Source organism: Lepus europaeus, chromosome 16, assembly GCF_033115175.1.
Source record: "Lepus europaeus isolate LE1 chromosome 16, mLepTim1.pri, whole genome shotgun sequence".
Classification (NCBI taxonomy): domain Eukaryota; kingdom Metazoa; phylum Chordata; class Mammalia; order Lagomorpha; family Leporidae; genus Lepus; species Lepus europaeus.
The window spans coordinates 3182920-3196523 of record NC_084842.1 but is presented as its reverse complement, the minus strand read 5'-3'; positions in this window follow the sequence as shown (position 1 = coordinate 3196523).

The window sequence follows — 13604 nt, the reverse complement described above, 5'->3', positions numbered from 1 at the left end:
TATATATATATGTACAGAAAGAAGTATCAGTCACTGTTCTTTAAGTAAATAGTCCAGGGCTAGGCGATTGTCTCGAACTGTGTTGACCAGGCAGTTGAGTGGTACTTGCAAGTTTTTAAGGGCTTGGCCAATATTAGTTGCTTGCATCTCAAAAGACTTAATCAAATTTTTGAATGGACACATCTTGGTAAGTGAAATCCCTCCCCAAATCCTCACCTCCAAGAGGTTACTAACCCTGTTATCAAACCAATGCCAGCCAGCTTTAGGGCAATGGTCCTCGTAGCCTTTCTGCTTTAGAATCAGCATATTCTAGAAGGTGATTGCTGAGACCCTTTCAAGCTAACAGTGCACTCTCCTATATATTGAGAGTTCTTGAGGCACTGGTGAACAGTTGCTAATAGTGAGACAGATATGATGAGGTCTGGGGCACTTGGTAATCTGGGGACTTAATATGAGGGGAACCCACAAACAAATCACTCTGGATGATGTGCACATTCGTGTCAGCCTAACCAGTTCTCCAGTAACTAAGTTGCCCTTCAAAATGTGATTACAGAAAGGTGAGAACAGACTCCTGACATAGCACAGTCTTTTTCCAACAAGTGTTCTTCTAGCAAGTTTAGGTTCTGTGTATATCATTTGCCAAAATTCTCTGGTTTGTTTATATCTGCCCACACCTTACATTGGCTAATCCAAGGCTTCCTATGGGGGGGTATCTTCCCTTGAGGCACCAATGAATCCTATTAAGAGGAACATTGGGCTGTGGCATTTAAATAGACAGGATATATAGTTCCATTGGTGTTTACATTGCAGCCACATGGAATACAAAGGGCAACAGCAGATGTGAAATTTAGGTGTGTGACCCCCTAGGAGGGACATCTATTTACAACAGGACGATCTAACCACAAGAAGAAGTGCTATGGGCACTCAATTCAACAGTAGTTTAAATATTAGGATCAAAGGCCACTGGGGCTGTGGTAAGCACTGTTAAATTTATGGCTGAGGCTACAAGCCGGGAAATAAATGGGCAGCTATGTCTTTATTGAGGATGGGTGTGACACAGCCAAGAGCAAGTTGTTTCCCTCAGCTATTATGCGAGAAATATTGACAAGGGAGTTACTTTCTTAGGGGTTTCTTGCAGCGGTGGCCAGAAGGCTTAACAGACATGCCAGAGTAGTGACCATCTTAGATCCAGCAAGGACAAAATTGCACTTTTTTCCAGGTCAACATGCCTCCCAGGGAGATGCTGGGTTATAAAGCTAACAGAAAGGAGCACAATCGTGACCACCAGGAAGAAAAAGAGGAGGCTGGTACACCATGTCAATTATCTACTCTTTGCCTGAGGGAGTCTCTCTAGTCCTCCACTGGATCACAGGAGCATATGGGTTCCTCTGGAGAGACTTGTGTGGCCTTGGAAGAGACCTGCTGGGACCATTGTTGTGGTGTAGACCAAGCTGCTGCCTATGGGTGCTGATTCGAGTCCTGGCTGCTCCACTTCCAATCCAATTCCCTGTAAGTGGGCCCAGGAAGGCAGCAGAATATGGCCCAAGTACTTAGGCCCCTGCCATCCACATGGGAAATATGGATGGAGTTCCAGGCTCCTGGTTTCAGCCTGGCCCAACCCTGCCAGTTGCAGCCATTTGAGAAGTGAACCAGTGGATGGAAAAAAAGATCAATCTGTCTCCCACTCTCTCTGTCTTTCAATTAAGTAAATAAATATTGGAAAAGAAATGTTGCCGGAGAAATGGCAGGGTTCTTGTCTTCGCGCAAGAAAGAATCCAGGCGTGAGACAGAGTAGTGGAAAGTAAAAGTAGTCAAGTTTATTAGGGAAGGGACAGGACCTAGGAGAGAGTGCCCAGCCACTTGGACTGGGAGTCGGGGGGGGGGGGGGGCGAGGTTACATGGTTGAGTAGAGAGATTACACCTGGCCAGGCAGGCCAGGTGGGCAGCTCAGCTGAGAGGCAGAGGGCTGAGTGCGCAGTCCAGTTGAGTCCGGGGGTTTTTTAAGGAGATGGGTCTCTGTCTTCACACATCTCCTCCTGAAACAAAGGATTTTATGGCTTTAAATATTAAGAAGCTCCTATCTGAGTTTTCCCTTGAAGGTATCAGACAGGAGGAAACCTAGCTGGCGCCATCCTGGGTTCAGAGGAAGGGTGAGCAGGACCGCCTAGAGAATCGGAGATCTGGAGCAGGGTGTTTGAAATGCAGATACTGGGCTGCATCTGGGAGATTGTGGAGGATTTGTCAGGCAGAAGGGGCGGGGACCTCTACTTGGCAGGTTATCAGGTAGAAGGGGGCAGGGCAGGATAGGAAGGCCAGGCTGCCCCTGAAACATTATCGGGATGACTTTGAGTTGCAGATGCATATGCTGGACATAGATGTCTTTTCTTTAGGCCTTTGTCACACACACATAAGCTCATAACTGACTTCCTACCTAACAGAAGGAGGACGAGCAAGAGGAGGAGGAGAAAGAGGAGGAGAAAAAGGGGAAGAAGGATGGATCTGCTTTAGTGAGGAGAGCTAGACCCAGCTAAGGACCCCTTTGAAATTTACTGCAGTGGGGGTAGCCAAGATCATCCATTCTTAAGCATCCCTTCTGTTTTTCTGATAATAAGAGGGGGACAACTCTTTCCAAGTTTTAAGCAGAACTTGATGGCCTAAGCTCAGGTATGGAAAGATGTCTTTTTATCAGCTGCTGGCAAAACCCAGCTTTTGCTTTCTAGAAGCTCCCTGCTTCTGTTCCAGATTGATTGCATGGTCAGGTTCAATGCCCTGTCTATTAGGACCTGTCCCAGGTTGATTCTTGGTGTGGGGTCTGGTTCAATTTCCTGTCTATGAGGAGTACAAAGGACCTTCCTCGGGTCATTTCAAAGGGATGAAGTTCTTGGCTTTCCCTGGGGGCAGTGCAGATCCTGTGGGGATTATTTTCTCCCAATGTTAATGGGCTTCTTTGAAGAGCTTAGCTGCGGCATGATTCATTTTTTTTTCAGCCTTTCTAGAGGACTGGGGTACCAGGAGGCATGTGACATAGAGAGTATTCCCAGGAAGGTTGAGAGAGTTCAGACCACATTTGAAACAAGGGAGGTCTGTTGTCAGTGTAGAGGGATTTGAAAAGTCCAAAATAAGGGATTATCTCCTTTAAAAGGAGTTTTCAAGTTTCTATTTCTTTCTTACTGTTTCTAGAGGAGCCTCCACCCATCCTGTGAGGGCACTGACAAATCCAGGAGACTGAGTCCTGTTCTGGAGAGCACCTGAGTGTAATCCATCTGATCCATCTGCCAATCTTCTCCCAGATGCATTCCCCTGTGTTGGGTTGATTTTATCAATGAAGATAAGATAGGATGGTTTCGGATTACGACAAGCACACATTTCACAGGACAGTGTCATCTACTTTATGATCTTTCTGAGGTCTTTCCCCATAAGGATCCAGTGGACTCTATCCCACAGGGTATCTCTCCCTTAGTGGGTGGTGCCATGGAGCTCTTCAAGGAGCTTCCATTTGGTCCATCCCTGTGATAAGAACTTTATCATTTTGATGAACCATCAGTTATTCTCCTTTCTATATTCCAAACTTACAACTTCTTCACATTCTCTTTAGAAGTATGGGGCATGGATAAGAAAACGGAAATGATCTACTGTTGAGGCAAGCACCTTGTAAGGTTTCTGAGATCAGGCCACCTCTCTAGCAACCTTGTCTGCCTTATCAATTCTCCAGAGCTATCCTTTGGTGGCCCTTACAGTGAATACTTGGCACCCATTGAGGAAGTTATACTCCCTCTAAAACAAGCGAACTTCAGTCTTTATGTTTTTAATAGACTTTTGTTTGCTAGTGTTCCTCTTTGAGATCCTCATGCAGCAGAAATTGACCACTCCCAGAAACACATTAAAGCTTTTTTCTGGTTTTAGGGACTTACTGGGAAATAATTGTGTTTTTTTTTCCTGGTCATCAGCTAGGGGTTGAGAACCCAGAGTCAAAATAAAACCTAGGTATTAGACTTCTTGTAAGGAAATCTGGCCTCTTGAGAGGGGGACTTTGTTCCCTCATTTACCTCACAAATGTAAGGGTCTTAAAGGATTGTAATTTATTTCTTGCCAAAAAGAGTTGCTGATCTACAAATTATTTATATATTGTAAGAGGGCTTTCAAATAGATGAAGGTGATCTCTGAAACCCTGAGGAAGCACAGGCCAAGTGTACTGTGTGGCTTTCTAAGTATCTGGGCTTCTACACTTGAAGGCAAAAAGGCCCCAGGAATCTGACATCCTTTAAGTCTAGCACAGTACAGTACTGGGCCACTCTACTGAGTAAGTAGAGGATATGGGTTTGGGATCACCTGATGGATGGGGATAGCTGCCAGATTTACCACCCCTAGATTCAGTACAAATCAGACTCCCACTTGGTGTTTTCAGTGGGAGCAATGGGGTGTTCCAGGGAGACTGACAAGGATTATTCAGAACTTCTGGAGCAGGAGTTGGAGTCCTTATAAGTCTTCTGCTTCGTTAGGGTCCTGTCTCTTCAGTGGATATTCCATTCCTGGCCTTAGACATAATTCTCCTTGGGCAATATTATGGGCTAGCCCTGGGTTAGAAGTGTACCATAGAGATGGGTCTACTTGGATATTGACAGGCTCTGGACCCTATGGATTTGGAAGTGTTAACAGATAAAAGTCCTGTTTTGAACTCACTGCCATTTGGAACTGCTACCCTTTTAGGAAGACAGTGGCTTCAAGTTTAGGTAACAGATCCCTACCCAGAATTTGGGCAGGGCAATCAGGAACATGTGAAAATAAGTTGGTTGTAGAATAAAACTCGGTTTCATAAACAAGGGTGAAAGTAAACTGTCTTACCTTGGGTTGACCATCAGTATCTACTACCATGCAATTGCAGCTGGAGAGGAGGCCAACATGGTCAGTGTAGGCAGCTTTGGTGTCCAAAAGGAACTCAATTCTTCTACCTACCAGTCCTAGAGAGATCCCAAGCTCCACTAGAGGGATAGTGGTAGATCATGTTGAAGTTGGAGCTGAGTGGGCAGTGAGCCTCTGCCTCCCATACCAAGCCTGGCAAGGAAGAGTCTCTTGCTAGGATTGTCAAATCCCCCTTGTCCAGGGTAATCAAGACATTCCCTCTTCCAGTGCCCCTCTCTCCTGCAACAGGTGCACTGCTTGCATCTGAGTTGTTTGCATCTTTGGGGTTCCTCCTGGAGTGGCCAAAAGCAGCACCTGTTGAGCCACTCTCTTATCTTTCCTCACATCTTCAGCTCTGTCTCTATTGGTGAAGACCTTGAAGGACTCCTCCTTCATCAAGATTGCCATTGAGGTCTGAGACCCTGCCTCTAGTTTCTGTAACTTTCCCTAATGCCTGGGGCTGACTGAGTTAGGAAATGTATAGTAAGTAGGGCACAGCCTTTGGTGGAGTTGGGGTCTTTGCTGTTGTGTTTCCTGAAAGCTGGTCCAGAAATACACCTGGGTTCTCTTCCTTTTCCTGAGTGATCTCCTTCACTCTGTCATAATGAGCAAACTTTAACAGACACTTTTGCCGTCCCTCCGTTATCCAGGTGACAAGGTGTGCCATCCTAGCCATGTAAACTTGGTCCTCAAACGCCCAGCAGGGCTCCTGAGCTGGAAATGCTTAAGTCTCCATCTGGAATACCAAGCACTGGGGCTGGGAGGTAACAGAAGTATCAACATACTCAACAAAACTGACAGTTTGCAAGATCTTGGGCCTCCTTGAGGATATGGTCCTTCTTATCGGGAATAAAACAATAAAACCGCAACAATACCCTACCAAGTAAGCGAGAAGGTCAGTTTATTCCTAAAGCCTTCTGTGTCCTCAGAAAACTGTTCAAACTTTCCCCTACATAGTTTTAACTCAGTTACTGAGCATGAAACATGGACTCTGCCAAGTCTCTCTTCCCCCTTTACAACTGTTCTTTAAGGAAAGAAGAGAAGAAAACAGCCAGTTTTGCACTTGAGAGGAGCTTGATGGGGGGACACCCAAAGTGAGTTGTGCCCCTGGTGATGATTAGGATACAGTGGAGGCTTTGCTTGGGAGGTGGAGGGAGTTTGCCAAGTTGGCATCTATGATGCTGACAAGGCTGAAGAAGAGAAACAGAAGCCCACCAGTGCTGTGAGGTCAGATTTTAAGATGGGACCAGTGGAGCTGGTGCTGTGGCGCAGTAGGTTAATCCTCCACCTGTGACACTGGCATCCCATATGGGCGCCAGTTCTAGTCCTGGCTGCTCCACTTCTGATCCAGCTCTCTGCTATGGCCTGGGAAAGCAGTAGAAGATGGTCCCAGTCCTTGGGACCCTGCACCCGCATGAGAGACCTAGAAGAAGCTCCTGGCTCCTGACTTTGGATCAGCTCAGCTCCAGCCATTGTGGCCATTTGGGGAGTGAACCAGCAGATGGAAGACCTTTCTCTGTCTCTCCCTCCCAATGTATTAACTCTAACTCTCAAATAAATAAATACAATCTTTAAAAAAAAAAATAGACGGGACCAGGTCAAAGGTCAAGGTCAGGGTCAGGGTGATTGAGGGGTTGGAGCCAGGCAGATTTGATGGGTACCACAAAGCTTGGAGGTCCTGCTAGAAGCTCATGAAACCCAGAACGTAGTATTTCCTTCTCCATTTTTTTTTTCACATGTGCAAAACAAATCCAGTTGGAGAATGGTATAATTGAGTAACCCTTGCATGAACCATTTCTCATAATCCTGATTTGTATTGGGGCCAAATGGTAATGAAATAAAACAATTTTTTTCTTTTTTAAGCCATTCAGTTTAAATTGTTCCCAAATGCTTAAAATGCAACCCAGAGAAGAGTCCCTGGGATACTTGCAGTCTTACCCATCGTGGGGTCTGCAGTGAAATATGCAAGCTACTACTAAGGGTACAGGAGCAGACGTAATCTCTGTCACTAGGCAGTTGTACATGAATAGATGCTCTCCTGATCCTGACTGTCCGCAGATGGAAGCAGCAGGGAAGAAAGAGGCAAGAATATAGAAGAAATGGCAGGAGTTATGGGGTTAGTCAAGGGATCAGGAAAAAAGGCCTCAAAGAAGAGTCTATGGACTCTTACACAGCATGGAATTGATATTTGCACGGCTTAGAGGCCAGCTCCAGACATGGCTATGATTAAGGGGCACTGTGGTTGGTGGACAGGAGTGAGGTTATGTCCTGATAAGTAAGATCTTTTTTTAAAGATTTAACTTTTCTTTTTTTAAAGATTTTATTTATTTTATTTGAGAGGTAGAGTTATAGAAAGTGAGAGGGAGAGGCAGAGAAAAAAGGTCTTCCTTCCATTGGTTCACTCTCCAAATGGCTGCAATGGCTGGAGCTGTGTCAATCCACAGGAGCCAAGTGCTTCTTCTGGGTCTCCCACATGGGTGCAGGGGCCTAAGCATTTGGGCCATCTTCTACTGCATTCCCAGGCCATAGCAGAGAGCTGGATGGGAAGCGGAGCAGCTGGGACTAGAACTGGTGCCCATATAGGATGCCAGCACCGCAGGTGTAGGATTAACCTGCTACACCACGGTGCCCACCCAAATTTGCAACTTTTCTAAACTACAAAACTATAAACTAAAAATGATAGTAATAAATTTTTTCAGGTATCTGCTGCTATTCTAAAGTTTTCACATGTATCAAGTCATTTAATCATTACAATAAACCTAAGATATAAGTACCCTTACTAGCTATATTTTCCTATAAGAAAACCAATACCTAATGTAATATGATAGTTTTCAAAAGCCACATAACCATAGTAAAGCAAAAGATTGAACCCAGGCTGACTCCAGAATATTTCAAACCTCGTAGTATAACTTCCCCTTTCCGAAATATCTCTTTCAAAATGCAAGCACTGTTCCTTTTGACCTTTGCTGTCAAAATACTGAGTACTTGGTTGCTTGAGTTCTTCCAGAACTCCCACCTCACTTTCTGTCATGTTGCCGTTGCAAGAAAGCAGCAGACGTGGGGTGACTTCTGGGTGGAGCAATGCCCCACTTTTTCCACAGCAGAAGCTCAACAGCACATCCTTGGCCTTGGGTGGTACCTTCAGTTGGCTGTGCCTTTGCCAGAGAAGCTGTAATGCAGTGAATTGAATCTAACGAGTGCACAGGCTTGTGCTTGGAGATATGGTGACCAACGCTGGAAAGAAGATGAATTTTAAAGTTGGAAATCTGCCCTGTAAGCAATCTTTTTCTGAGTCTACAGAGCTATGTCTATTCGCACGGATATAGAGATTTCTATCAAAATGATAAATGAGAAAGCTGAAGGGCAGATGTTTAGTATAACAAGTGAGACAGCAGTTAGGATGCCCGTGTTCCACCACGGTGCCTGGTTTCATTACCCACCTTCCATTCCCGACTCTGACACTGGTACCTAGGCTTCTTCGTCTCACTTAGAAACAGAAATTGACAAGAGGGGCCAGCTGGGATTCAAACCAGTGCCCATATGGGATGCCGGCACTGCAGGCGGTGGCTTTACCTGCTACACCATAGTGCCAGCCCCAAGGCAATGACTTTTAACATACAATACCAAAGCACAATCCATGAAAGACATGATTGGTAACCTTGACTCCACAAAATTAAAAACTTCTACCTGGTAAAAGACAAGGGAATGAAAACATAAGCTGTAGACTGGGAAAAAATATTCATAAACACATATCTGATAAACAACTAATATAAAAATAACAAAGAACTCATACAACTCAAAACATAGGAAAACGGGACAACTCAGTTAAAAATTAGGCACTATTGATCATGCATTTATGTGGACTTGTCCTGTGAGGCCTACACTGTTGGGATGGTTGGGTGATGGCATTCTTCGACAAGAAGCACTGGAGACAAGTTTCAGTGAACATGTCCCTTTATTAACAATCAGGCACAAGCTTTTAAAGGGCAGGCAAAGAGGAGTAGCTAGTTCAAGGTAGTTTTTTTTTGACAGGCAGAGTGGACAATGAGAGAGACAGAGAGAAAGGTCTTCCTTTGACGTTGGTTCACCCTCCAATGGCCGCCGCGGCTGACGCGCTGCGGCCGGCGCACCGCGCTGATCCGATGGCAGAAGCCAGGTGCCTATCCTGGTCTCCCTGGGGTGCAGGGCCCAAGCACTTGGGCCATCCTCCACTGCAATCCCTGGCCACAGCAGAGAGCTGGCCTGGAAGAGGGGCAGCCGGGACAGAACCGGCACCCCGACCGGGACTAGAACCCGGTGTGCCGGCGCTGCAAGGCGGAGGATTAGCCTAGTGAGCCGCGGCACCGGCCAGCAACACTAATTCTATAGGATAAAGCAGATAACTGGTACCTCTAGGCTTCTCCAATCAGCTTGAAGGTCTCATAGTGGATGTAGCCTTCCAGGTGGTCATTATGGGTCGGGGCCACACCTGGGAGCTATTTACCTGGTTGACAATTACAAGGCACTTCAACAGGAAGCAGGATGGGGGAAATGTGCCTGGGGCTCCTGCCACCTGGAGCAGCCAGGTCCTGTGTTGGCTCTCAGTGTGCCTGAGCTCCTGACCAGGGTCTTTCCTGGGAGGCATGGTGTGCCATGCCCTCTTAACCTCCTGCATGGGCTAGGCGGGCAGTCTCCCAGCCAGGCACAGGTTGAGATGCTTGAGATCTCAACCTGGTTGAGATGGTTGAGATGTCAGTTTCCCAAATCTGAGTGCCTGGGTTTGATACACAGACTCAGCTCCAACTTCCTGCTACTGCAAATCCTAAGAGGCAGTGATGATGGATCCAATAATTCTGCTACACACATAAGAAACCCAGATTGCATTCCCAGCTTCAGTCCAGCTAATCCCTGATCACTAAGGACATTTGGGCAGTGAACCCATGAATGGATTTTCTCTTTCACTCCTTTCCCCCTCTTCTCCCTTCTTCTCTCTCCAGCTGTCTGACTCTCAAACAAAAATGTAAAAATATATATAGATGACAAATAAACATGAAAAATGATCAACATAATATGTCATCAGGAAGTTATAAATTAAAACAAAGGCAGTCAAAAACAGAAAACCACAGACCAATACTGTTGATGAACATAGATGAAAAAATTATCAACAAAGTACTAGCAATCTGAATCCAATACCACATCAAAGAGCTCATACATCATGATCAAGTGGGGTTTGTCCCTGGGATGCAAGGATGGTTCAATATTTGCAAATAAACAAAATGTTTTAAATCATATTAACAGGATGAAGAACAAAAACCATTTGATCATCTCAACAGACACAAAAAGCATTTGATAAAATTCAGCATCCCCTCATGATAAAAATAATCAACAACTTATGTATATAAGAAAATGTATCAAAATAATAAAGGCTAGAAGTGACCAAAAATAGCCAACATCATACTAGTGGGGAAAAGCTGAAAGTGTTTCCCCTCAAATTAGGAACAAAACAACTTTCACTACTCTTAGCCAGCAAATTACTGAAAGTCTTAGCAAGAGAAATTAGAGAAGAGAAAGAAATAAAGGACATCAAAACTGGAAAGGAGGAAGTCAAAACTGTTAGGAAAACGGTGCAGGCGCAGTCTTATCTGTGGTGCTAACTACACCTGATGTAATACTATACCCCGGTTTCCACCGCCATTGCTGAAAGCCAGGTAGCCACATGGCCCAAACTACCTGTGCCAAGCTCCACCCCCAACCTAATGGGATTGGCTAATTCCTACCTCACTGCCCGCCCCCTGGAAAAAGTATATTAGACTCCCTTTCCAGACATGCGGCCCTTTTGTTCCCTTCACCGCCCCAACCCTCCCGTCTGTTGGGTTTTCCCCAATAAACCCTTCCCTTTACTCCGGTGTTTGGTGTGCTTTGTGACAGCTAACAAAAATGCTTATTATGTTTGTGGATTACATGATTTTTAAAGTGGAAAAACCTAATTACTCTGCCAAAAAGCTCTTAGAATTGATGAATCAATTCAATAAAGTTGCACATTAGAAAATCAACATTCCATAAAAGTAGCATTTATACAGCAATAATGATCTTCCTGAAACAGAAATAAGAGAATTTCATTCACCACAGCTATCAAAACTTAATTATTTAGCAGTCAATTTAACCAATGAAGTGAAAAATTCCTACAGTGACAATTATAAGATACTAATAAAAGAAATTATCAAGTGAGCATCCTTGGTTTGTGCCACCACTGGTTATCTTTGGACCTGTATCCATGCATGAGACAGCTCCTGGAGACTTTGGGTAGAGCATGGAAGACAGGGAACTGGACACCTTGGCACTGACCACTACTGCTGAAGCTCCTGTAGAAATGAAATTATGAAGGCTATTTATACTCCTGCTGCTCCCTACAGAATCCCAGAACTCCACTTTTGCACTGAGAGCTTTTCAATGTGGAACTAGCTCAGGGAGGCTCAGTTTTGGAAAAACTACAGTGGAAGATATATATACCATGATATACCAAGATGCTTCACACATCAGCCTTTGGCCACTTAATATGGAAGACTGTTAGAAGAACTGACTGAGAGATGATTTAAGAAAATCACTGAAGGAAGAAACTTGACAAACTGATCCTAAAATTCATATGGAAATACGAGAGAGAGAATAGCCAAAACCATCCTAATGGAGAAGAATGAAGTTGGAGGGCTCACATTTCCTGATTTTGAAACTTAACTGCAGAGATACAGTGGAAAGAATTAGGGTGACAAAGCAGGAATGGGAAAATCACACGGAAAGCCTGCGGAATGCTCTTCTTTATTTTACACTGGGAATATTGGATGTTAAGGATCTTTGCACATATCATGCCATGAGTCACATTTGAAAAACACAAGGTATTGTCATTTGCTGTAGAACAAGCCCCTATCATGACAATGGAAGGAAGGCTTTGTCTCCTATGGATATTTGTATGCTGCATAGAGGATATTCTATGGAGGAATCAAGATAAAAATGTCAGAGATATAATACATGACCTTTTCAGCCAGGTACATTTGCACTTAAAACAAATTAGGTCCTTCCACAGGTGTTCCTATGGAAGCATGTCATGATTTTCTTCACACAGTTTCTCTAAAGAACTATTTAAAGAGGGGCTGGCGCTGTGGCACAGTGGGTTAACGCCCTGGCCTGAAGCAGCAGCATCCCATATGGGTGCCGGTTTGAGACCCAGCTGCTCCACTTCTGATCCAGCTCTCTGCTATGGCCTGTGAAAGCAGTAGAGAATGGCCCAATTCCGAGGATGGCACAAGTCCTTGGGCTCCTGCACCCATGTGGGAGATCCAGAAGAAGCTCCTGGCTTCAGATAGGCATAGCTCCAGTCGTTGCGGCCAACTGGGGAGTTAACCAGCAGATGAAAGACTTCTCTCTCTCTCTGCCTCTCCTCTCTCTGTGTAACTCTGCCTTTCAAATAAATAAATAAATCTTAAAAAAATATTTAAGGAAAATCCAAAATCCAATGGATAGATTTTATATATTGGTTTTAGATTTTATATATTGATAGATAGATCTTATACATCCAATGAATATTTTACATTGTAAACATTTTTGCATATTGTATTATATAATATTGTTTTTAATATCATTTGTATTTTTATCTTTATAACAAAGGAATGCATCACTTCCATTATCTTTGTATATTCAGTCATGGAGAAGAAGGCATTAAAATAATTTTTGTGGTAAAAAGAAAAATCAAGAACACAAAAAAACTAGAAAAATATTTCTTGCTCATGGATTGAAAACATTAATATTGTTAAAACGTCCATATGCCCTAAAGGAATCTACAAGTTCAACAGGATCCCTATCAAAATCCTAATCATATTATTCACAGAATTGGGAAAAATAATTCTAAAATTCACTTGGGACCACAAAAGATGTAGCATAGCCAAAGCAATCCTGAGCAACAAAAATCAAGCTGGAGGCATCAAGCCTAATTTCAAAGCATACTACAAAGTTATGGTAATTAAAACAGCATGGGGTGGGGGGCGTTGTGCCTTGGTGAAGAGGGTTAAGCGGCTTAATGGTATGTCTGCATCTCACCTTAGAGTGCTGGTTCTAGTCTCAGCTACTCTGCTTCTATCCTGTTCTCTGCTAATGTGTCTGGGAAGCAGTGGGTGATGGCACCAGTCCTTGAGATCCTGCCACCCGTATGAGAGACCTGATTTCAACCTGTCCCAGCCTGACTGTGGCAGACATTTGGGAGTGAACTAATGGATGGAAGATATACATCTCTCTCCCACTCTACCTTTTAAAAAATGTTAAATAAATAAGCAAAACAGTATGGTACTGGCAGAAAAACTGATGATAGATAGATAAGTGGAACATAACAGAGAGCCCAGAAATTTATATATATACACATACATATATATACATCCAACTTATTTTTTTACAAAAGTGTCAAGAATATACATTGGGAAATGATAATCTTTTCCACAGATGGTGCTGGCCAAAGTAGACAAACAGAACGAAACTAAATCCTTACCCCTCAGCATATACAAAGAGTAACACAGATGAGTCACAGACCTAAATGTAAGGCCTGAATTTATGAGATTCTTAGAAGAAAACAAGGAAAACCCCTACCCAAGACATGGGTGTAGACAATGCTTTCTTATGAAGGACCCCAAAAGAACAGGCATCAAAAGTGAAACTAGACAAATGGGATTTTATCAAACTTAGAT